Source organism: Lissotriton helveticus, chromosome 1_1, assembly GCF_964261635.1.
Source record: "Lissotriton helveticus chromosome 1_1, aLisHel1.1, whole genome shotgun sequence".
Lineage (NCBI taxonomy): Eukaryota > Metazoa > Chordata > Amphibia > Caudata > Salamandridae > Lissotriton > Lissotriton helveticus.
In genome coordinates this window covers 72571418-72598182 of record NC_136057.1, presented here as the reverse complement: position 1 = coordinate 72598182, position 26765 = coordinate 72571418, and the positions used below count along the sequence as shown (strand labels likewise).

The 26765-nt window shown below is 44.6% G+C and overlaps 1 protein-coding gene across 2 annotated transcripts in view; it reads right to left on the bottom strand.

Annotated features, from left to right (window-relative positions):
• Window positions 1-25903, bottom strand: part of LOC144829342 (uncharacterized) — a 39932-nt gene extending 14029 nt beyond the window's left edge. Inside the window, exons 1-2 of one of the 2 annotated variants that reach the window (XM_078688435.1) lie at window positions 25715-25903; window positions 18877-18994 (exon numbers count right to left, since the gene is read on the bottom strand). The gene's annotated coding sequence lies outside the window, so the exon portion shown is untranslated. The remainder of the gene's footprint in view (window positions 1-18876; window positions 18995-25714) is intronic. The other variant, XM_078688518.1, reaches the window with a different exon arrangement.
• Window positions 25904-26765: the final 862 nt, after the last annotated feature.

Sequence of the window (26765 nt, the reverse complement as noted above, 5' to 3'; positions counted from 1 at the left end):
TTGATAGGTGGGACCTCATCGGGATCAGTAAGTTGGGTGATCTCTGGGTTAGGGATAGAGTGAAGACCTTTGCCGAGCTACAGGAGGAATATGGTTTGAATGCTTCGGAGTTTCTTCGATACCTTCAGGTTCGTCATGCCATTGGGTCGGTTTTTCCGGCCGGTTCTGACATCCCGGAGAGCTCCCCCCTGGAAGACAGGGTGCTGGACGGACATGTTCCAGACAGCACTATCTCCCTTATTTATAAGAAACTTATTAATACTCGATCGGACTTGCTTGTTCACCTACGTAGCACCTGGACTGATGATGGGCTAGAATTGGATGACGAGGATTGGCAAGCCGCGATATCCTCTCCTAAAGAGGTAGCGATTCCGGCGCGTCTGCGACTCGTTCAGCTGAAAATTATGCACCGGGTCTATGTCACGGGTCCCCGATTGATGCGTATGGGTTTCTCTGAGGATGGACTGTGTCGGCGAGGCTGTGGTATGCTTGCTACCTTCCTCCACATTGTGTGGGAGTGCCCGGAGGTTGTGTCTTTTTGGAATGGAATACATGCGGTGATGGGTGAGGTCACAAATGTTCAGCTGCTACCTGAAGCCAGGCGCTGTCTACTGAATGTATGGGAACCGAGTGATTGTAATGTTGCTCAGACTCAATGGGTGACGCTGGGGAATATGGTTGCGAAAAGGGACATTGCACAATTGTGGGGTTCCCAGAGGGCTCCGTCGGTCTCCAGGTGGGAAGACAACATGGATTGGTGCATGTTCAGGGAGAAGATTGTTTATGTCTCTCGCGGCAGGCCCAAACAATGGGGTAGGATATGGGACCAATGGAACTCATTCCGTGGGGATATATGCGACCCCCCCTTTCATTGATCCCCCTGACGTACCTTGTTCCCCTTGACTATGCGTTTCGGCTCTTTCCTGTATTGTGTTATTGATAGCTCGCTGGCTCTGGGTCCCCGTTCTCCCCCCCTCCCCCCTTTATTTGTTCTCCTGAGGGCTCTCCTGTCTATACATAATGTCTTTGGACTGTCTCTCCCCGCATCATATGGAACAGACAACACAACTAGAGCATAGCCTTGTTTTTTTCTCCTCTTCGTTTTCTTTCGTTTGGTTGTTTTAAAAATGAAACCTTTCCATATCCTGTCGTTCAGGAATTGACTGATATCGTGCACCATGGCTGCCGGACCCCTGGTTGTCGGCTGATGAGCTGTGTAATTTTCCGTTGATTTGTGATTTTGTGATCGCCGGCCCAGTGGGTTGTAGGCGTATACCTGTCTTATATTTTTTGCTAATAAAGGTTTAAAAAAAAAAAAAAAAAAAAAATGATGTCAGCCCCTGCAGCTAGTAGTTTAAGGGGGCATGGGTCAATCGGGGAGCCTGACTTTAAAGTTGTAAGAGCCGTAAGAGATCCCTCCAAAGAGAAGGCTTTGAAGGTGCTCAGTTTTGGGTTGCGTACAGATAACTTCATATTTGGAGTTTCTGCATCAGTAACCGGTATTCTGCCTACTCCTAGGCTTGCCTAAATACTTTGGATTTTGGATGCGAAAAAACCCTGCCCATTCTTCTCACCATTTATCCGAACCCTCTTTGGAGTGAGTACAGGCAGCTGGGGTCATAAAAGTCTTAACCATCTGGTATCCTAGTAAGTTTAGGGGGTTCAGATGGGGCACTGTGAGCTAGTTAGGAACCAGGCCCAAAATGCCTGATGATTCGTGTGAACCGAATTACCATATTCTGACATTTATGTTGCCCAGAATACACAGTCCTACTATATTCGTATGAACAGTATAACATTCCCAGGGGTATGACACAGTCAAAGAAGGAATTGCATTTCAAGTGCAAAAATGAAAGAACATTCTTTCAAGCAAAAAAAAAGGGATAACTTGCTACAGGGGTCAAAGTGAGTGGCCATTCAGTAAAGAAATATCAGGTGACAGACGAGTCTCAGCAGCACCCAATATATTGAGTGCGTAGACTTGGGTAATGGCCCCCTGTTGGACTCAATCTAGCAGCAATCACCATTTTTAAGGGGACACAGACGTTCCTAGGTGCATCCGTTCAAACATCATTGGGTCTCTGTTCTTAGCTCCCCTCCAAGGGAGGAAGGTCATTACCCTGACACAGGTGCTGACAGGACTATAGTTGGGAGGAAGTATCCCGAGCATGAGGTGATTCTCTCTAGTGCCGGTTGGCACAGGCTGGCTTTCCAGTGGAGATGATATCAAGTGCCAGATTGCCTGAGATGAGGTAGAAATAAATGGCACGTCTACAACGGCCAAGGGAGGGCTGGGCGTGAAACAAGGTGAAATGAAGTGATTGACCCTGGTTAAGTACCAAGACCAGAAGCCTTCTCATGGATACATCTACGGTTGCTTGGACAGACAGATCAAGCTTACTGTTTTTCTAATTAGACTGAGATTGTCTTTGTGACAGAATCTCTGCAAATGTCCAAAATCTTGAAGCACGAGTCCTGCAGCCACACCTTGTTAAGTTCTTTCACTGGAAGATAAACCTTCCGCTCACTAGTCTGGCTCCAAAAAGGAGAGCAACAACCACAACAGTAAAGAAACAGCTCATGACACAAGGAAAAACAGCTGTATTCCTGATAGAGAGCACATGCAGCAACATATAGACTTCTGAGATAGACCACATCAATAGGGATAATGTTCTCACAGATTAGAGTTCTCTTAAGAAGATCAACCTCGCTTAAGATTTTGTGGTACCCATTTCACAGCAATAGCTATAAAAGTCAAGTGTGTACACTTAGATATGACTTTACAATATGTAGTTTGGCTGATTTTAGTTGTAGTAGTAAATCCTGCTGACACTGTATCCTTTTCTAGAGTTGGAATAATGTCCCTGCAGTGACTTCGGGTCAAGAGCTGGTGTAAATAATGGCACAATTAAATATTTCCATTATTGTGTCATTTGAGGTTTTGAGACATTTGGTGAGAGTTGAAATACCGAGACTTTTGGAAATGATCAAGATACCTGTGTGTGTGGAGAACAATTGATCTCTGGACACCAATGGCCACATGAAAAGTATAACGGAGCCAGAGAGCCTGGAGGCTTGAGAAGTTACAAACTACAATAAAAGCTCTGGTAACGAGTGTTGTATTCTTAAATGTTAATTTAAGAATAAGTATGTGTTACTATAAATGTAAGATTTTATGTGATGTTCCACTGTTGCTATGTTCTATGACATAGCTGTATTCACCTAACCAGATGAAAGCTGACTGCAGTGGGATGCAGTGGGATGGCCACTGTTACCTCTGTACTCTCATAATAAATACTTAAACATCTTCAATTGGATTTCATTGATTGTATATTTGGATTACAACAGACAGTAGAAGAAGGGCGAAGAGACAAGAGGTTACAGCGTGGCAAGATAGGCCGGTCATGTGACCTGCTGGAATCTTTGTAAAAATAAACCTGCAAAGGAACGAAGTGCAGTGTAATGAACAGGAGTAGGAAGAAGTCCTGAGCAGGAAGACGTCCTGACCAGAACAGCTGAAGACACCCAGCAGAACACTCCACTTGAGTACTATCAAGCAGGAGCTGTCAGGTGCTGGAGCTGGAGAAGCATTTTCTTGGGGTCTCGTGATCAGTCAGTGGTGACGTGGCACGATTACAGGCAGGCACAGTGCTTTCAGGGACACCAATGCTACAGCACTTCAACTAAATAACCAGGTTACTTTCTTTTAGTAAATGACCCTCGAAGTAGTAAGGTCACGCAGTCAAGGAATGCTCTGGCACAGGCTAGAAATCAGACACAGTACAACATAGTAACCCACATGCAATAAGGCCAATGTCCAACCACAGCTACAATGTGAAAGAAGAGTTTGACCGTCACCAAGAGGTACAAAAAGGAGCAGCTAAAAATATACAGAAGGTGCCGGGACCCTTTTGGGGAGATAGAAAGTCAAAAACATTTACTGTGTGTAGGTGCACGAATTGGGGTCTCAAATAACATTGAGTCCCAGGTCCAATGATAACCTCGGGAGCGCTTGGATGTTCTCAGAAGTCTTTAGGACACAGTGGCTCTTCCTACGTTTTAAACAAAAATAGTCTATAGGAAATTGGTGCCAAATAGAAACTGGACAACTCATTGAGCCAGAGTCCTTGCTACTGTGTTTCAAGGTATAAACATTCAAAAAATCCCTCCTTGCCCACAAAAACATTTAAGACACAAAAGGACCCACCAGAGTTAGATTTATGGCACCAAGCATCCCAGTGCCCAGTCAGAAAGTTGTTAATGGATCAGCTGATGCCCGACAGCAACCCAGAAAAAAATACCTGCCAGGTGTGCATATTTTGACACTGTATACATTCCAGTCATATATGCACAGAATTACACACACACATGGTATGCTTTGTCAGTTTGTATGTGTAGAACTCCAATTTGAACTTTTGACAACTTGGAAAATGTTACATTTTACTTCAGCAGAATGCTGGGGTAACTCTCATACGATGGTGGGAAGGCAAATGGATTGTGGAAAAGTAAATTTTGTCATGTTCTGTGTCCCTACGCCTCATCCATCATATGTTATGTGTGCATGACCAATATGCATATGCATTCCCCATGTCTGATTAATGACGCAATTACAGTTGTGTCCACCTCTAGTATGCCAGTTTCCAGGCCTCGTGAATACTACGGATATCAGGCCTATGTAAAGCTATGTTGCCACGTTTCTCAGTGTGCACGTTATTTCATTATAAAGTCCCCGTTTCCAGGCCTCAACAGGGCCCGGACATCAGATTCAGCTCCTGTCTCCTGAAGTCTCGCTGAGGAGCGATGCAGCCCCCACCTGTATCCTCGACCTTTCACTTACTTCCTGCCTCGCAGTGCCCGGTGCAGCTTGGCTTTGCCTCTGAGTCTGCCAAAAGTATGTTATAGTTCCAGTTATCAGTTCAGTCCTCCTTCTCTGCATTCCTAAGCTACTGAACTGCATCAATAGTTTCCGTCATTGTCTAGCCTTCAGGGCTCCATGTTAGAGAATACTGTATTTAATGGTCATTTAATATTCTTCATCACGCACTACATGTAGAATAATGCATGGTCCAGTCTTAGAGTCAGTTAGCCTTTCCCCTCTTGACTTCTAGTTTATATCAACATGTTCCCTAAACATCAGATACTAGATAGGGTTTAGGTACATGTCGCTCCGACCCTCCAGACTTTAGTCTCTGCTCCTAGCACAGAGTTCATAGCCCCAGCTTCTCCTCGTAACACGTCATTGTCAGTTTGCGCGCACCACCAGGTTAGAGGTCCCGGCTCCTTAGGTAGCCCCCTCTTATGTTTCCGCCCATTCATGACATATCCTGTTACGTCTGCACCACATGTCTGTGTATACGCCCAGTTACACCTCTTTTTACTCTTATCTTTCGCGACTACTACGCGTCACGCCTTCTGCTCCACCCACTGCTACGCCTACTGCAATGTAATGCTATGTGTTCACGCTATGTATATATATGCTCGTGTATTGTTATTAAAAGTTAGCGCGCTCATCCCAGATCCTGGCCCCCGGCAGCTGCCATCCTATTCCCGTGCAGGTTGTCCTGTTCCTGTCCTTATGCTGTATTAAACCTGCAAAACTCCTACTACCTCGAATCTTGACTCTTATTTATTGAGCTATCTGTTATGATATATGTCTAGTCAAAAATAGGGTATTATTTATTTATTTACCACATAATGGCGCCCGAATAGGGACTTGCCCTTTCCCCACGCGTCGGTGAAGCCACGCCGACCCCCTGACCCTCTGCAGCCGTGACGGAACCATACCGGCCACGTGCAGATATTTCTGCTTCAAGTATCCCTCAGGCCCACGGAGGAGACGGGGGAGGCGGTCCAGCATCCAAACGAGACGGTGGAGGAACGCGGCGAGTCCCGACCAGAGCCCAAGCCAAGAGTCCAAGGTCCGAGGTATCCGGAGGCCCACCCGTAACCGAAGTCCGAAGTTCGTCGTCCGTCGTCGTAGCAGTCCAGTCCAGTCCGAAGCTTTCCGTTCTTGCTGCCCGGTGAGTACCATTACTGGGGTAGTATCTAGACAGGGTCAATCTAAATTGACTCTGGTCCGTGGGTTGGTGGTACCCAGGCCCACAAACGAAGTGTTCACCTAGGTGGATACGGGTCTTGATGCGTCCCTTTATGGGACCGGTATGTTCCGTACTGTTTCAGCAGTGCATCCAGTAACTCTAGTCTGTTCCGTTCTCGAGAAATTCTTGTGTTTCTGTTCTCAGTATTCCAGGTAATATTTCTGTCCGAACTGTAATGTTATGATGTTGTTCAATGTATTTCCAATGTCGTGGTATGCCTGAATTGTTTTCCCAATTGTTATTGTTCCTCGTCTATTGTATTGTGTTCCGATTCAAGTTTACAATGTCTCTCTTTTCGAGATTACGTCAGTTAAAAACTAGAAAGGGTTTGTTAGAAGAAGCAGTTCCTGTTCCGCCTAGGGACAGTCCAGGTCACTTTATGTATCAGAAACATGGCATAAGCGCCATATTGTATCTAGATTTATGGGTAGATTATACCAAACAGTTAGAAGAAAAGTATAGATGGCCCGTATCGGGTACATGGGATGCCGAATGCATCATGCGAGTAGAAGAAGCATTATGGAAAAAGAAAGCCAGACAGTCACAGAAAGATGCCATCGAGTTATGGCGCAAAGAAGCTCATAAAAGAACCGAAAAAGAAATCAGAAAGTCAGAACTAAGTAGAGAATCCCAAGAACGAGCCCAAGAAAGAGAATTAATCGAGATAGGTGAACGAGTTAGAACTGAGCAATCAGACAGACAGAGGCATGCCCTTAATAAGGGTATGTATCCTCTTCTTGCTGAGGGCTTGCCAAAAGCGACCCCAGAGGCATCCAGTAATTTCCCGCCACCATTAGTTCCGACCAAGCTACGTCACAAACCGACCGCAGCTGATATTTTTATTTCGTCCTATCTGGACGACACAGTCCCCGAATATGCAAATCCTGTTCACGCTCCGCCAGTCCCTGTAAATCAGGTAATTCCTGCTCCTCCAGACACCGGGGTGCCCTTAACAGCCCCCCCGGGTCAGCCCGCCATACAAGTCCAGCCCACGTTACAATTACCGACCCTGCCAGGACGAAAAGCATCAGTTGATGATTCTAGTTTAGGGGCCGCAGGGGGAGGTCTTCCTCAAACCCCGCCGCCATACAAGCGTTTATCAGCACTCGAATTACATGCTCAAGCATCACAGCGTACTCCTAAAAGTAATAAGTCTGTTGCAGAAATCAGGCAAACCCTTGGCGAATGTGTCTATGACCCAGTTCCAGGCGAATTTAATATGGTTTTATATTCCGTACGCATAAGGAGGGTGACCGAGTATCTAGTCACCTTGCCGAATATGAAAGAAGATCTAGACAGAATATATCGTTTCATCCGTACAGGGGATGATCCAGAAAGTATTAGTAATGCCATGTCTCAAAGGAAAGCCGAGATTCAGCGCATGATATTAAAGTTCTTAATTAACTGTCTAATAAGAGAACAAGATTACCCGTCTAAAGATCCAGCCGAAATGAAAATCCTGACAAAGTGGAGTGATAATATAGCCGAAGGAAAGCACAATACCATTGGTGCCATGGAAAGTATGTACAAGAAAATCAGTAGAGAGATAATAAAGATACACGAACAGCGTAAAGCCGCACAAGTAAGCGAGAAAGAAAGTACCTCTGATCCTGAAGAGGAAGACGACGAGAATACTGCCAGAATAGCGTATGTAGGGAAACCTAGATTTCCAGATCGCCATTTACGTCTAGAACCCAAGTCTACTTTCCATCATCCAGCACCAGAACAAGGTTCCCTAGAACAAGTATTTCAAGCTACCGATCACATTCTGAAATCACGAATCGGTTATAGTGAGTTAAGTACTATGCATGAACAGGAATTAGTGCGATCAGCAGTCCGATGGATTACTGATTCTACCACTTTTCCAGACGAAATAGTGGCACAAATGTTTCTGAAATTGCCCCCAGCCGAGCAGCGACTGGTGGGTATGTATATGATTCAGTACCTCATTACTCTGTATGAGGGTCAGCACTCTGATCCAGGTCCGTTACATGATATCCTGAACGAGTTACTCCAGTATAAATGGAGAGGTCTAGGTACCGATTTAATTAGTGTCATTCTAGAACAGCGTCACAAATATAGAACATTCTTGAACCCGCATTTTGTTCATGTCTCACCCCCAGAAAGTAAATCATTCTACATAGACAGACAGAATCCGTTACGAGAAGTCCACCCAGTTAAAGGAACGGGTGGCGAAATGCAGCGAGTGTTTGTATACACTCCAATCACAAAGATGGAACTCCTTGAAATGAAGAAATTAATTCCCTGTCATGACAAAGATCCAGCAGGGTTCCATCGAGAATTAAAAGACATGCTCCGTATGGGAGAATACACATACCCAGATATCATTAAAATGTTAAAGGTTCTGCTACCCGCAGGGGTGTATGAAAAGCTAAAGGAAAAAGAATGGGAGGTGGGAGAGAAAAAGATAGATTGGGCAGTCCTAGAAGCAGAAGATAAGATACGTGTACCAGGTACTGGTCTAGGAGAGAAATGTAAAGAATTACCAGAATTATTAATTCAAGTTTTACCCAGATTATTAACAACGAGAAAAGAAGACTGGGATGCAATCTCAGCCTGTAAACAGAAACAAGATGAAGATATTAGTGATTTTTATTCTAGATTTGAAAAATGTTTCAGTATCAACAGTGGTCTCAAGACAAGTAGTGAGTCATACCCTCACCTTTTTGTTACTAAATTAGTCGAGAATTCAAGTCCACCAATTAAAAACCGAGTTCTGAAAGTCGAAAGCACCTGGCAAGCTAATACTCCGTCCCAGATGTTGCAGATGCTCCAGTATCACCAGAATAGAATCAGGGAAGAGCAAGAACACGAAAGAAAACGTATGAAAGACACGAAAATGAAAGTGCTAGTTGCACAATCTGTTCCTCAAGACAGTCAGAAGAGGGGTCCGAATCAAGCCAGTCATCCTGCAGCTCCCGTTAAAGGGAACTGCAATTATTGTAAACAGCCAGGTCATTTTATAAATGAGTGTGCAGTTCTGAAACACAACATAGCTACTGGTAAGACTAAAGAAAGACCACGTCCGCCTAGACAAGAACAAGTTTCACAGATTCCTCAGCCACAGAATGCACCACAGACAGTTACAGCACCGCAGCCTATTGCTGCAACACAGCACGTTACATCGCAGATGTACCAGTATGCACAGTCTGAGTATCCAGAGTACCAGCCATATTCATGAAACAGCCTAGAGAGGGAGGTAGGCTTGCCTCTCATCGAGATACCTGTAGATCAAGAAGGTCCCTATGTTCACAGTCAAGTATTAGGGAAAGACAGAAAGTTTTTGATTGATACAGGGGCAAGTAGGACCACAATTAGTCACGCCGAAGTTCCAGGGGCTCCGCTCTCAGGCTCAAGAAATGTTTCCCTTGGATTTTCAGGAAAGCCTATCGTTAATGAGATTTCAAAGCCAGTCACTCTAGAAGTAGGTCCATTGTCCCGCACTACTGATCTGTTACTTACTAAGTCATGTCCAGAAAACCTATTAGGCATTAAAACACTGAAAGAGTTAGGTGCAGTTATATGTTGTTCCCCAGAGGGAATACGTCTGTTCCTACGTGACTTTAAGGGTCACTATGTATTACGAGATTTTGATTCCAGACTGTCTAATGTCCCGCAGCATTTATGGGCGCAAGGTCCAACGGATGTAGGTTACATGCAAATCACACCCTATCGTGTGACTCTCAAACCAGGTGTAGTGTTACCACGAATCAGACAGTACAGATTGCCACCCGAGGCTGTAGCAGCCTTATCCAAAATTATAGACGAGCTCATCGCTCAAGGAGTAGTTGTAGAAACTGACTCCAATGTATGTAACTCCCCGATCATTCCAGTCATGAAACGTACTGATCCAAATGCACCCCCAGTATATCGATTAGTGATTGATTTACGAGAACTTAACAAATGTATTATTCCACAGTACCCAGTTGTCCCAGACATCTCTTCCCTATTGACAGCCATTGATTCCGAAGCCACGTTCTTCACAGTAATAGACCTCAAGAATGCATTTTTTAGTGTTCCTATTCATCCAGACAGCCAGTTTCTTTTCGGATTTTGTTTAAATGGAAGGAGCTATATGTTCACACGAGCTCCTCAAGGTTTCACAGAAAGCCCTAGTATTTACAGTCAAGCACTCAAGAGACAACTAGACAACATTCACATGCCAACTGACACTGCCCTGCTCCAGTACGTCGATGATCTACTGATCACAGCCCGTTCTGAACGTGACTGCGAGCGAGCGTCACTCACGGTTTTGTATTTCCTAGCCGAGATGGGGCACAAGGTGTCACCTTCGAAGCTTCAATTCTGTGTCCAGCAAGTGGTATACTTAGGACACTTACTGTCCAAGAGGGGTAGGCAGTTGACACCAGACCGTATCCAGTTGATAGCGAGTCTTCCCCAGCCCAGGACCCAGAAGGAGGTACGTGCCTTTATCGGCCTTACTTCTTATTGTAGACAATGGATTCCTCAGTATGCATTTCTAGCCAAGCCACTGATACAGTTAACGACACAGGAGGCAGCCGTATCGACTGTTCTCCCTTGGACATCTGAACATACACTTAGTTTCAACGAGTTAAAGAAAGCCCTATGCCAAGCTCCAGTTCTAGCTACACCGAACTACAGTAAGCCTTTTACACTTTTTGTCACTGAACGTGAAGGTACAGCATTATCCGTTCTCACACAAGATCAAGCAGGACAATACAAGCCCTGTGCTTATTTTTCGAGCACACTAGATCCAGTCGCCCAGGCGTTGCCTGCGTGCCTCAAGTCAGTTGCAGCCACAGCACTAGCTATCAGACAAAGTGATTCCATAGTTTTAGGACATACCTTGACAGTACAAGTCCCACACTCCGTGGAAGTTCTTTTAAACCGAACACAGACTCAGCACTTGACAATTGCACGTTTAACAGGTTATGAATTGACACTGTTCCAGCCACACATAGTAATTAGACGCTGCAACATCCTGAATCCTGCTACACTGTTACCATCAGTTAGTTCAAATTCTGCCACACACGACTGTGTGGAAGTAGTCAACATTACGACAAAGCCAAGACAGGACCTGACAGACATTCCGTTACCAGACTCCGACCTGACACTTTATGTGGATGGTTCATGTATGAGAACTAGTACAGGAGAACTAGTCGCCGCGTATGCAGTAACTACTGACACCGAAGTTATTGAAACACACCGTATTGACACTCTGTCCGCTCAAGCAGCAGAGCTAGTTGCTCTGACACAAGCCTGCATACACGCCAAGAACCTGAAAGTTAATGTTTACACAGATTCACGTTACGCATTTGGAGTTGTACACGACTTCGGAGTGCTCTGGCAGGAGAGAGGTTTCATGACTTCTCATGGAACCAAGATTCAGCATGGTCTCCTTATTCAAGCTCTGTTAGATGCCATACACTTACCGACATCTATCGCTATCATGAAATGCAAAGCACATACGAAAGTCACTGACATTATTTCTCAAGGTAATGATCTAGCAGATCGCACAGCCAAGCTTACAGCACAGACTCTAGACATTCCAGTTAACCTGACACACACTCCAGATCCGATTACATGTATGACAGTTAAGGACCCTACTGAAGATGTCATAGATATCCAGTTACATGCTACTCCTGAAGAAATCAAGAAATGGTCCGAACAAGGAGGGGTCCAGACAGATCAAGGATGGTTAACGAAGGGTAGAGCCACATGGTTTCTCCCCGACTCTATGGTTCAAGTCATCATTAATACCGCACATAGTCCAGCACATTTAGGAGAAAAAGCTATGTTAGACAGTATCCAGAACATTTGGTTCAACAAGCATTTACGAGCTGCAGCCAAGCAGAAAGTCCGTACCTGTATGATATGTTGTCAGTTTAATCCAGGTAAAAGTGTCCCGGTGGGACAAGGTGGTTTCCAGCCTCCTGACCACCCCTTTGAGGTCCTCCAGATGGATTATATTCAGATGGAGCGATGTCGAGGTTTCAAGTATGTCCTTGTAGTTGTATGCGCTTTGTCCAGATGGACAGAAGCATATCCAGTCCCAGATTACACAGCCGCGACCACTGCCAAGCAGTTGGTTCGTGAGTTCTTCCCTCGATATGGACTCCCTAGAGTCGTATATTCTGATAACGGTCAGCCATTCTCATCTGAGTTGATGAAGCACGTTTCCCTGTTGTTAGGGTACCAGTGGAAGTTCCATTGTGTACGCCATCCCGAAGCAGCCGGTCTAGTCGAGAGACATAATCAGACTCTGAAAATTCGAATTGCAAAAATATGTAAAGATAAGGGTGTGGACTGGCTAGTAGCTCTGCCAGTCGCTTTGTTTTATATGCGCATGGTCGCACATTCCAGATCAGGTCTGTCCCCGTATGAGGTCGTATTCGGCCGCCCCCCTAACATGTGGGGTACTCCTAGACCCCGAAGTATTACTGATGTTTCATGTAATATGCTGACAGATTACCTAGCTTCCTTGATGTCTGCCCTCAACTCATGTCGTTCACAGGTTGCTGCCGCATTTCCAGACAATACCGAGGTGGCACCGCATGAAATCGTTCCAGGTTCCATGGTGATGGTCCGGAACTTTGACAGATCAAGTCCGCTGGAGCCACGTTGGAAAGAGCCCCGTCAGGTCCTCCTCACCACCCGTACAGCCGTGAAATTGGAAGGACGCCGCGGCTGGGTGCACCTTTCGCACGTCAAGAAATTCTACGGATTGAAACCGGTCTCTAAAAACATTTTCCAGGATATCAAGACTTGTCAAAACATTGTTCCTAAGGACTGTCCCGCAAATGACATTGATACAACCCCTCCCTTGGTAGAGAAAACTCCGCAGCAGGAGTATAAGCAAAAACTCCGGTCTAGTAAAATAAGTCAGTCAGTTTGATTGTATAAGTCCTCCCCTAGGTGAAACGGTTAGACTGTTTCTGACATGTATAAAATAGACCCCCATAGTGAGAGAGTTAGTAAAAACTCAATCCAATGTATCGTTTTTCTAAGTTTCATATTATTCATCAGCATTATGATTTCCTGCACCAGTTATGCCTTTTTCCTATATTTCCCAGTTCTTCATGTAAATAAGTCTGCTAATGCTACAGCAGAGCACACGTTTAGTGATCTGCCTCCTCACGAATATTCATACCGCCTCGCTATGCGTAATAACTCATTTATCCGCATGTTACATTACTCACACCAGACCAGCAATGCCACTAATTGTTGGGTGTGTGGTCGACTCCCCCCTTTTCAGACGCCGAAGGGAGTTCTGCCACTTTTTCCTTATTCGTTCTCACATAATGGTTCGTGTGGAGCATGGTCCACGTTAACGTCATCCTCAACAGATATGTCTTTTCTTAACAGTACATGTTTCCCAGACAAGCAAGGTCTCCCCCACCGAACAGGTTTAGATCTAGAAAATGAAGTATATAATTTAGGTAATTATTCGTCGAATTTTATGGTCCTGAATGTTCAGTCTGATACTACTCCAGACTCACCTGCTATTTCAGTACTACCAGTCAAAGGCGAATTATGTGTCCGAAATAAGGGTTCCGTACACGTAGGACATAGTGATTGTACTACTATTGTCAAGTATAGTGACAGTGGGAAATCTATTTTTAAAGCTTCACGTCATTCTTATTTTGTTTGTGGCCAGACCGCATATGTTCGTCTGCCCCTCGATTGGGAGGGAACCTGTTACATTGCTTTCCTACTGCCACCAGTTTTTCTAGCCCCACCTGACTACCATAGGAATTCCTTCCTAGTACATACTAGACACAAGAGAAACCTCCCGATTGTCGATTATACTGAAACTGCTGCAGAACAATTCATTGATATTGATAAAGGTGTGTTCCCTTATTTAGGTACAGTTGTAAACAGTAAGCTAATCCGTAGGTTAACAAGAACCCTTGAAGCAGTAGTAGATGAGACTGCCTCCGCTCTAGGTAACTTAACCGAAGAGCAATCCTTTATGAGAATTGTTGTGCTCCAGAATCGTCTCGTCCTTGACGTCATACTGGCCGATAGGGGCGGGGCCTGTAGAGTCCTCGGATCCAGTTGTTGCATTTTCATTCCAAATAACGCGCCGTCTGTTTATTCAGCTATAACCAGACTTCATAAAATTGCCCATCTGTTACACCAAGATCCAGGCACCTGGACATGGTCCGGTTGGTTCTGGAATATAATTTCCGCCTGGGGATGGAAAGTCCTGTCCTTTCTAGGTATTGCAGTAGCGATCATATTCAGCTGCTGCCTCTGTATACAATGTGGCCCTGCGATTTGCGGCATGTGTGCTACCTCTTGTATTCCTAGTCCCAAGCCCCGTTCTAAATCCCGTTCCAAGACAATTCGAGATGAACAAATGGTACTGTATGAAATGATAGATGGTATCATGAATATTGATGTTTCCTGATGGAAACGTAGTGACAAGGAGGGAATGTGGAAAAGTAAATTTTGTCATGTTCTGTGTCCCTACGCCTCATCCATCATATGTTATGTGTGCATGACCAATATGCATATGCATTCCCCATGTCTGATTAATGACGCAATTACAGTTGTGTCCACCTCTAGTATGCCAGTTTCCAGGCCTCGTGAATACTACGGATATCAGGCCTATGTAAAGCTATGTTGCCACGTTTCTCAGTGTGCACGTTATTTCATTATAAAGTCCCCGTTTCCAGGCCTCAACAGGGCCCGGACATCAGATTCAGCTCCTGTCTCCTGAAGTCTCGCTGAGGAGCGATGCAGCCCCCACCTGTATCCTCGACCTTTCACTTACTTCCTGCCTCGCAGTGCCCGGTGCAGCTTGGCTTTGCCTCTGAGTCTGCCAAAAGTATGTTATAGTTCCAGTTATCAGTTCAGTCCTCCTTCTCTGCATTCCTAAGCTACTGAACTGCATCAATAGTTTCCGTCATTGTCTAGCCTTCAGGGCTCCATGTTAGAGAATACTGTATTTAATGGTCATTTAATATTCTTCATCACGCACTACATGTAGAATAATGCATGGTCCAGTCTTAGAGTCAGTTAGCCTTTCCCCTCTTGACTTCTAGTTTATATCAACATGTTCCCTAAACATCAGATACTAGATAGGGTTTAGGTACATGTCGCTCCGACCCTCCAGACTTTAGTCTCTGCTCCTAGCACAGAGTTCATAGCCCCAGCTTCTCCTCGTAACACGTCATTGTCAGTTTGCGCGCACCACCAGGTTAGAGGTCCCGGCTCCTTAGGTAGCCCCCTCTTATGTTTCCGCCCATTCATGACATAACCTGTTACGTCTGCACCACATGTCTGTGTATACGCCCAGTTACACCTCTTTTTACTCTTATCTTTCGCGACTACTACGCGTCACGCCTTCTGCTCCACCCACTGCTACGCCTACTGCAATGTAATGCTATGTGTTCACGCTATGTATATATATGCTCGTGTATTGTTATTAAAAGTTAGCGCGCTCATCCCAGATCCTGGCCCCCGGCAGCTGCCATCCTATTCCCGTGCAGGTTGTCCTGTTCCTGTCCTTATGCTGTATTAAACCTGCAAAACTCCTACTACCTCGAATCTTGACTCTTATTTATTGAGCTATCTGTTATGATATATGTCTAGTCAAAAATAGGGTATTATTTATTTATTTACCACAGGATCACCCAACAAACATTATGGTTTGTACAAGGGTGTCTCAAAAGAAAACTGGGGAAATATCAATACGCATTGGGAAAATGGCATGTCACCAAAATGGGATACATTTTAACTAGATGTGGTTACCCTTTTTTTTTTACAGATTGGGCACGCTGTGTTCAGTTTATCAAGGCCCAGTGCTTGGTATCAAGACAGAGAGCAGAGTTAAACTAATTAAGACCTCAACTGGTCTGGTAGCTGCAGGGTATTGAATTTGAGATAAAGGCAGTGCTGAGTCAGTGCCTTCTTTGGAGTCCACTGGAATAGGATTCTGCTGCCGTGTCGTGAAAGCTTCCCATTGCAGCCACTCTTTTTAGTGGTGCAGGAAGCTCAAGGACTGAGTCCAGTCCCTGATCTGCTTTAGAGACTGTCAAACACATGCTTTTAGTTGAATATCCCTCGATGGAAGGCATTGCAGGCAGACTAGACTTTACAATCATTCAGCTCCTATCAGTGTGGGGGTTCTCAGAACGTTCCTCTTCTGCTCAGCAATATAACTGAGCAACTCAAGGGCTATGCTACCTCACCCTTTCTCTTTAATCTGATTGTGGCAACAATGAGGGGTTAGTCCACTCCATTGGTTTAAAGTGTAAGCCTATGCCGATGACACACAGCTCTTTCTGATGCCGGAACAGGATTCTGACAATTCCATCAGTCATCTGGGGGTCTGCTTGACAGTCATTCGTGTCCCGATGACTACTAAATGTATTCAGATGAACAGAGATAAAATGGAAGTTCTAGTCATTGGTGGAACAACATCAGCTGGGAAGCTGGACCACTGGACCATGCCAGTTGTAGCTGAAAAGATTAAGAACCTGGTGACCACATTTAACTTTCCATCTTTAAATTAAAAAGGTTTCCTCTTCTTGCATTTTACAACCGTGGATCAGAATATGATATTGCCATTGCACCACAGCCCTAAACAAGTGGAGGGGGTAAGAGCCTTTATTTTCTACCTCGGCTTGCTGGAAACCTCTGTTGGTAAGACTACAGTGTAGTCACAATATACCAATAATGCTAGAGTTAGCAATGCCGAAATATCATGCTTCTTCAATGGCTTACAGGCAAAAAAACTGATCCACTTTAAAATTCTCTGTCTTACTCATCAGGTATTTTACAGCGTGCAAAGGCATCCCAACCTCATTGGCTGACGTGTTGGTGCCCCACACTCCTATGTCGCTTTTACAATCCAGCGCCCGGGTCCTGCGTCATATTCTTTCCTTCCAGCGGGCTAGATGTGAGCGCGGGACCTTCGGTGAACTTAGGCAGCACAACCAAATTTAGCTATCTTTGGCCCCTCAACTCATTCCTTCCCACTGTACAATCATAATTGTTTCAGAAGAGCTGTGACAATGTTTTATTCTGCTACCATGCAGTCCTGCTGGCTTGTGCTTTGTCTGTCTGTTTCAGATCTATCAGTATGCTCTTGGTTCCCGAGTGCCATGACACCTGTGGTCACAGAACGACCGACTGAAAATAAATTTCTACAGCACCACTGCCCTGGATGATTCTTGTTGTTGCTCTGAGGCCAGCAGGGCTGGAAGGAGCTTGTGGTTTGTTGGAGGCTCACCGGCTTGGAGCCACCTCCAGGCAGGAGGTGCCTCGTGCAGATCTTCCAGAGCTTTCTTCCATTCAAGTGTTGCTCCTTTCTGGGCTTAGCAGTTCAAAGGTCAGGTGAGTTAGAACTGCTCCAGGTCACCTTCTTCTTAATTGGTGTTTGACTGAGACAATGAAAGGGATTTAAGATCACCCCCCTCTTCTCCCCACCTACTTCAAGTCATTAACCAGAGAGGATACAACGGTTGCTATCTGAAGAAGGTGAACTTCACACGGACCAAACCCCGTGTGGGAGAAACTCCAATCTCTTTTTCCCTTCAAATGTTCACAAACTGAATGATGTTCTCATTGGGTCAGAGATTGAAGCATTCAGCACAGAGGGTCCTCAAACTGTTTGGAAGAATTACAGTGAACTAGCCGACTTATGTCTTTCTAGGTTAACAACAAAGTGAATTATCAAAAGCCAACAGTCCCAAAGTAAAAAACAGGAAAAAAATGGGAAAATGCTTGTCTTGACTTTGATAATATAGAGATATAGGACCAGATGTAGGCAGCTAAATACCGGTCGGTAACGGCTGAAAATCGGTAATTTTCCCGCTACTGACCGGTATTTAGCCCTTTCCAATGTAGGAAGCTCTGAATAAGGATTTGGTAATTTACCGATTCGTTATTTTAAGGAATCTGTAAAATACTGATTCCTTATTTTAAGGAATCAATAAATTACCGAATCCCTAAAACCTATGTAGGTAGCACTCAAGTGAGTGCATTTTTGGTTTAAGGATTCGTTATTTACCACCAACTACACGCTGGTGCTAAATACCGAATACCTTTAAAAAAGCAATTATTTGTTTTTTTAAAAGTGCCATGTGGCAGACATACATGCCCCTAGGGCTTGTATGTGCGCCACAGGTGCACACATGCACGATTCAGGGGTGCAACTTGGTGTCAATGTGACACCCTGCCACCCTTGAATATACTCCCCCTATTACCGATTCGGTATTTACCGAATCGGCAATAGTGAATGGCTTCCCATTCATTCCTATGGGCTTCCAGGCCCATAGAAATGAGTGGGAAGGTATTCCTCATTACCGAATCGGTATTACCGATTCGGACATGAGGAATATTACCCAATCAGTAAATTTTACCGATTTATTACCTACATCACATGTACCGATTCTTAAATACTGAATCGGTAAAATTCGGTATTAAAAGATTTGGTAAATCGTGATTACCTACATCTAGCCCATAGTTCTGTTTAACAGAAAGAGTGGAAATTGGAATGAATCTAGTTCTGAGATTACCATCAACTCCAGAACTTTCATCCTCCTTTGAGACGCGGACTTTAACTTAGAGGACCGTAATGACTGAAATTCAAATACCCTCCTAAAAAGCCTTAGGAACCCCACCTTACTCAGCACATCACCAGGCCCACCCATACTGGCAATCACTTCCTGGCACATCTCTTCTCCACACTAAACAACATGAGAATCTACAAACAAAAGCCTATCACCTGACCTGACAATACCCTTTTGAGTTTCAAGCTCACCATCCTGGATTACTGGAGATCCACCACCTCTAGACAGGCTTGCTGCTGCTGGAAGAACATCTCGTAGAAGGACTGGGCTTCTGCCCTCTCCATACGACTCTCAAAGCACACCAGTAACCTAGTGGAAGACATGCAAAACTTCAGTAAATGGATCACCACCTGCACCAACAACCTGGCCCCCCTCAAGCACAGAAAAAAATCAAAATAACAAAACCAAGCCAGCGGGTACACAGAAGAACTCTGGATTGTGATGCAGCACTGTAAGCACCTGTAAAGCAAGTGGAGAATGATCCAAGACACCGCAGACAATGACGTCTTCTAATCTGCCCTGACATGCTTCCACCAGCATGTCTGAAGAGCCAAGTGAACAGCCCACACCCAACGCATCAAAGCCAGCAACAACAGCAACAAATACATTTTCTTCATAGTCAGAAACTTCACAGTGCTGCAGCCACCAGCAGCAACATCTCCCCTTACAGGACCCATTACAACAAACTCTGTAACTCCATTTGGAAGGAGATCACAGCAACCTACGCCAACTTCAACCTTCAACCAGACTCATGCAACCTCGCAGCCAGTCTTCCAATCTCAGCTGAAGAATGGACCTTGACCATGTAGAACGCCATCTCCACAAAGGAGACTGCTGCAACCATGAAGACCATCCACTGTGGGGCCCCATAGACCCTTGCCCCAACCACACTTTCAACAAAGGTCTAACCACCATCAGTGAAGACCTCACTCCCATCCTGAATGACTTCATCAATGCGGCCCTCTTCTCAGAAACCCGGAGGCAGGCAGAAGTCACAGCCCTGCAGAGGAAACCCTCAGTGGACCTCACCAAACTCTCCAACTACTGACTAATCACCCTCCTATCATACATGGCCAAAGTCCTAGAGAAAACCATCAGGAAGTGTCTGACCAGCTACCTCGACAACCACCAGCTCCTCAAGGCCACCCAGTCTGGATGCAGGCCCAACCAGAGCACGGAAACTGAGCTCATTGAACCGACCTACGCATGATCCTAGACAGAGGAGAAGGTAAGGCTGTCATCCTATTGAACCTCTTGGCGGTGTGTGACATGGTACCACATCTCATCCTCATCAGGCACCTTCACGAGATCAAGATTCAAGGAACTGCATGCAATCGATCTGCTACTTCCAGATAAAAATAACTCCAACAATCAACCTGACATCACACTTCTTGGAAACTGGAAATTTCATCTGCAGAGAACCTCAAGGTTCATCCCTGAGCAGAACACTATTCAACACTTAAATACCCCACCGGCCAATGCCATCCATACTCACCTCATCAATCTACTCTTCTACACTGACAACACACAACTAATACTGTCCCTCTCGGACAAAATTCACAACAAAAGGAACACGTTCACTGCCTGCATGATGGAAGTAGCCACTAGGATTAAGTTTAACTGTCTCAAACTCAACACTGACAAAATAGAAGTGTTGATCTTTGGAAACATCACCTGTCCACGGGACTCCACCATCCAAACTAGGAACTACTCCCACCTCCAGCTTGTGCACAAGCAATCTAGGAATCATCATCAACAAAAAGATGGAGAGGTTCGCCCGGTCAATGAAGTCACTGCTTCCACAACCTAAAGAACATCTTCAAATGGCTCCCGAGAATCACCATAAGACCGTCATCCACACACTCATCAACAGTAGTTTGGACTACAGGAACTCTCTCTATGCAGGAATCATCAAACAGCTCACCAGAGGGCTGAAAATCACCCAGAATACAGCAGCCAGGCATATAGTCAACCTCCCACTCAGAACACATATAACAGCTCCCTAGATCCAGATACATAAGCGCCCACAGTTCAAACTCTTCACCCACACATTCAAGACACTACCCAACAAATCCCTGCCTACACAACTGCATCTCCTTCCAACAACCCCCTATGCACCTCCGTTCAGACAGACTCATACTCAGACACATCAAATGCATACATAGAAACAGACCCAGAGGCCAACTCTTCTCATATATCACTCCTAAAGTGTGGAACTGTAGAAGTAAACAACCTTTTTAGGGGTTCACTGATGCACCTGGTCCTTAAACCAACAAAGAAAAGAGTGGCACGGAAGCTGTAATATCAAAAGAAGTATTTATTAACCTCACATGAGGGAGACTGTGTTAATACGGTACCCTCAGGGCACTGTAGGAGGCAGTCTAAGGAGTACAAAGATCACAGGTCTTATAAACCCCATTTACCACTGAGTGTGAGGAAAGACTCTAAAAGAGGCAGTATAAGTGTGCACACAAATACATACAAGGATACATAAGAAGCGCTTAGTCAACAGGGTGGGAGGAGAGACTAAACTGCTTAAATCAGTAAGAATAGCCTGACAGTTACATACTAGGACAGGTGTATTGGCAGCTACAGGCCTTTCTGAGCATGTGCAAGGCTCTGGCTCAGTGATGAAGAAGTGAACTATATCACATGACACAAGCAGAATACAAGGGCAGTCAACAGTGAAGAGGGAGAAAGCACATGGCGAGCACATGGCTAACTAAATTGACTCAAAAACAAGGGTTGGATTGCGCACTGCCTCTTTGAATCAAAGTGAAGAACTGTGGTGTGCTTCAAAGATATCACCCCCTGACAGAAGGTGTTGTAATGCAAATAGTGTCCGCAGCACTTAGGATAAATGCTGACTCTCTGCGCACAAGCTCTCGAAACGAAAAACTTTTTTAAATGTTTGCCAATGAAATTCAAATCGATGTTGTAATTAATTGCTTCATCTTTTATTCACTGTTGTTTGTCACATGAATAAATTTGATCATTTTGTCATGGTCGATCAATTCATAATCCACATTTTGCTCTTGATAAATTCATTGTCACCCAATGCATTTCGGACTGATTGTCCTTCATCAGGGGTGTTCTGCAAATAATATAAACATAACATATGTATGATACCATAGGAAAAGTTTGATGTACATAAATCAAAAACATGAGTCAAGACATTAAAACACGTCTGCATGCAGGTGAAAAGATGGAATCTATTTGCATGTTATTTCTTTAAAAGGTGAAACCAAACAAAGTTATTCGTGAATATTCGCAAGGTAAAACGAACAATAAACCAACATTAAAAATATCGCAAACCAATTTGAAAGGCCACCTATAGGGAAAATACGGGAGTGTACAAACATATTAAAACCAATGGCAGGTGATGCAGTGTGCATATCAGTCTGTGTGATGATGGAAACCCATTGGCGGGCAATCACTCGTAACACATTAAGAAGAATTGGCAGATGGTATAGCATGAATTCTAGTGGTTAGTTCTCAGTGCACAATGTGCTAATGTGAGAGTTACGTAGGGTATAAACTCAGCAATGTTGAACAAAGTACACAGAAATATGCCAAGTAATGTTATCGCGGAACTTACTGATGGTGCAGCGTGGACCTACGCGTCTACTCCATGCGTCTGAAGACGTTAGTGTGTATCGAATACACGGAAATGAACCCAACTTAAAACATGTGTATAGAAAGAGGACAACGTAATGGCGGCCATGTTGTAGTGGTCAAAAAATAATCTGGTACACAATTGCAAAGTAAACATGTGTGAAATACGTGAGATTAGCTATAGAATGCTTAAAGTTCAAACGAAAAATTACTCATTTACAAATAACATGCAAACTCCATACGATCATTAAGACCCAAAGGTTTAGTGGATTGTAAAAATTTAATCCAATGGTTTTCACGTTGCAGCAAAAAATTGTTGTTGTCTTCTCGCTTTGTCACCACTTCAACAGCAGCGAACCTGAGCTGACTGATGTTGTGTCTTTTTTCTTTGAAATGTGTGCCAAGTTGGATTTAGCATTTTCAGTTCTTATATTACTTTTGTGTTCATTGATGCGTGTTTTCAACTTTCGTGAGGTCTTACCAGTGTAAACCAATCCACATGGGCATTTAACGATGTAGATGTTTCACACGTCGCGTTCAGTTTCAAGTTGATGTCAGTACCTTTCATGGGATGTTTTAAAACTGATCCTTTCATCAGATTATTGCAATTTTTGCAGTTGAGACATGGTTGGTTCCCTTTGAAAATGGTGGAAATGGTTTGTCTTGGATGTTTTATAATTTCGTTTAAATTCCTGCCCCTTTTGTACGCAAACAAAGGTTGTTCCTGAAAAAGTTGTTTAAAATCTGGTTCTGTGCTGATGATAGGCCAATGCTTGAGTATCGACGCCTTGTAGGGTTTAGAAACAACTGAGAATTTTGAAACGACCACAGGTCTTGTTGTGTTGTCTTGTTTCTTCATTGTTAGTGTGTCCTGACGTTTGAGTTTGTCACAGCGTTCCTTGGCGTTGTCTAAGATGTTGTTGGGATAACCTCTCAATTCAAAACGTTTGACCATATTGTTGGCTTGTGTCTCAAATTTAGTTGGATCCGATACAATTCGTTTGACCCGAAGCAGTTGAGAGAACGGCAAATGATTTTTTAATGACGTTTGATGAAAGGATTTATAGTGCAGTGTATTGTTTTTGTCTGTCATTTTCCTGTATAGATTGGTTTACAAATGATCTTTGGCTCTGCTAACACTGACATCCAAAAAGGTGATAGAATCTTGACTGAATTCGAAAGTGAACTGGATCCGTTCATTAATATGATTCAATTGTGCGAGTGATGTTGTCAAAGAGGTATGATCTCCTTCCCATAGGACAAAAATGTGGCACCTTCACGAGTGCAGGATCACTATCCTCCGTGCAAGAAAAAGACTGCAACACCAGAAGCTGCCGCCCTCCCAATTTGGAGAATGATTTCGCCTCTGGCAGAGGTGGGAGCTACAGTTTCTCCAGAGAGCAAGTCGTGGGTGCACACAAGGCACGGCGAGACCTTTCAGTCGCGCTATCCTTAACAACGTAGCACCTTGTGGCATGGGCCTGGGGAGAGGGAGCCGGTGACCTCAGACTGAGGCCGCGATGTCAGGCACTGTCATCCTCCCAATCTGGAGGTCGGACACAGTCTAAGCTGCCAGCTTGGCTATCGCAGAATCTGCAAACTTCTCTCAACACTGCTCAAAAACCATACGATAAGGAATACTAACTAGCAGAGGTTTCCGGCAGTAAGCTTGAGCCTCTCTGACTCATTAAAGATCCCCTGCACTCGTCGAACTTGTCACGCTATAGCCACCCCAGGTGTGCCACTGAACTTCACCAGCTCACTCTTCGGCACAATCTGATGACTGCACACGTCGAGAGGGTCCTTGTCCCAATCGACGATCACTTCCACATGCTTACGCCCCACCCTGAGCGGTCTTTATGATCTTGTGGAAATGGAGAGGCCTTTTCTGTTCCTGGGAACTCGTAGACAGGATGCCAGTCAACCAGCCCTTAGAGAGTGCTTGGGGACCTGGGCCACAACAGTTGCCAATTAGCTGCAGGCCAGCAACATCCAGGCAAAATCCACCAAGTGATAGTCCCCTTCCTAGAGCACAACAAGCCCTAGGCCACCACTGGTTTGCAGATAACCCAGTTCCAGTTGCAGCCCCCCGCCCCAATAGTTCTTCTTGTTGATGTCGCAGCATTAAAACCAGCATAGTATGATTCCAATCCCCAAAGCGTCTCTAATTCCTAAAGGTAGATCACTTATGGTTATACCCACAATGACCTATGAAGATGAGATCAGCTTAAAAGGCCACCTTTGAAACGCACGGGCCCTCTCTAAATGTTGTCATGGCTGACATCCTACCCTGGGAGGCTTGATCAGTATCCTTAGTGGGGCCACAACCCTGCCACTTAGAATGCTGGTGCCAATTCCACCCCCTCTTAACCAATACAGGAAGGCGCCTCAGAGTCTAGAGGTCTACAGTATATCTTGAGCCCTTAGTTTATGGCTTTCATATCAGAAATGCATAGATGTAGCCATCCCCCAGAAGCCAGCTGTGAATTGGAGACAAGTGGATAGGCATACAGAGCCATGAGTACAGACATTCCCACTATCCCAAAGTGGTATTTCCACCGTCATAATGTTGAATTCACTCTCACCACCGGAGCAGGTTCGCCATTACGACTCATCGATATCTGACACTATACTGACACTCTTCTGCATGCAGGAAATCCAGCTAAACAGCCTTTCCACAGATCCCTCAGGCCAGTCCAATACGAGGAGCAGGCCCTATTGTATCAAACACACAACTCTGTGCCATTCACTACCAGTGTACCTGCTCATGTGTCGATGTGATGTGTTGTGTTGATGATGTTTAATAGAAATAATTTTCTTTTTTTAAAAACATAGACATGTACGTTCCACTGCTTGAAAGGCCTCCTACCTGGCAGACCCAAGGTCAGTGCACACACACAATCCCTGCAGCAGACACACATCCTCTGCAGCAGATAATGCAATAAGCCAACCTATGTCGCTGGAAACTATTGCAATTACGGAGGTTTTACCTGAGATATGAATACAGGGGCAAAGGGGCATGTGGCAGCAGCCTGGTGGACAGGCATTTGACACAGGGGTAGACTTACAGCGAGAGACGAGCAAAGAGTGTGCACAGATTTCTCAAGGAGCACTAAGATGCAGTGCAATGTGAACACATTTTTAACAGTGCAGTAAGATGCAGTGCAGTGGCACAAATTCCTCAGTACAGTAAGATGCATTGTAGTGACACAGAAACCTTATAGTGCAGTAAAGTGCAGTGTGCACAGATCTGTCACAGTTCCTTAAGATGCAGTGCTTTGTGCACAGATTTCTCATAGTGCATTGAAATGCAGTGCAGTGGGCACATATTTTCCACAGTGCAATAAGATCCTCTCTTTAAAACAAATGATGACAACAAACACCCCCAGGGCCGAGGTGCTGACAATCTCCTACCTGATCAGAAACCTGTGCAGACATTTCCAGGCTCTCTCCTCCTCCTATGGCTGGGGTGGGGCAGGTGCAGATTTGGGGACTGGGGTCGGAGGGGGTCTATGAGGGTCTGAAGATGAAGAGAACTGCACAGACAGGTCGTCCTTCCTCCTCTGCAGCAGGCTGGACACAGAGGGAGAGGCTGTAATTGATGTCGACATCTGCTGCTTGTACTGTCTCTGCCACCGCTGACCTGGAACAGGAAACCCTTCTCCCTTTCATACAATGTGCTCAGTGGATTCATCTCAGCAGGCGAGGAGCGCCCTCTGCTGGCCACTTAAAGAACCATCACATGCAGTCTCGAGTGAAAATACACAAGCATTTTGTGGCAAGAAATGCCTGGGTTTTTAGATGTCTCAGAAAGTATTTACAGGTTCACTTCACATGAGCATCTTCAAAACACTGATGCAGAGGACTAAAGAGTATTTACAGAAAGTTGTGAACTGGAAGTGACAGTTTATATTTCATTAAATATATGAGAACACGTGTTAGTGGTGCAATTAAACTAGATAGCTTATTAATTTTTCATTTTATTTTTTTAACGCTTTATTTATTGGGTTTTTCAGATGGACATCATGGTACATAGAAAGTTAATAGAGAAAAACACCATGCAATTTCATAAACCAGGCCAAATACAGTGTGGCATAAGTCATATGTCAATTAAAAGAACCTATTTTTTCTAATCTTCCTGTGTTTTTGGGTTATTCCTTATCATAGCTGCCAAGACTTCATATTGCTATGAGTGACATTTCAATGACTATGAGTGACACTTTCTGGCCAGCATAGTTAAGCGAGGAAGAAGAGGAAAGCATATAAATATCAGAAATGACATCCATCTGAGCATCAAGAAACTAAAACGTTAAGGGCTCCAAAGCACCAGAAATGGAAGGGCACTAACCTAGTGCCCTTGTAAAGTCAGAGGCACCACACTACTGTTAACTGCTGCAACCAGTTAAAATATCTAAAGCACTCCTAAAACCATTTATTAGCAATAGCTGTTTTTTTTTTTACTGAG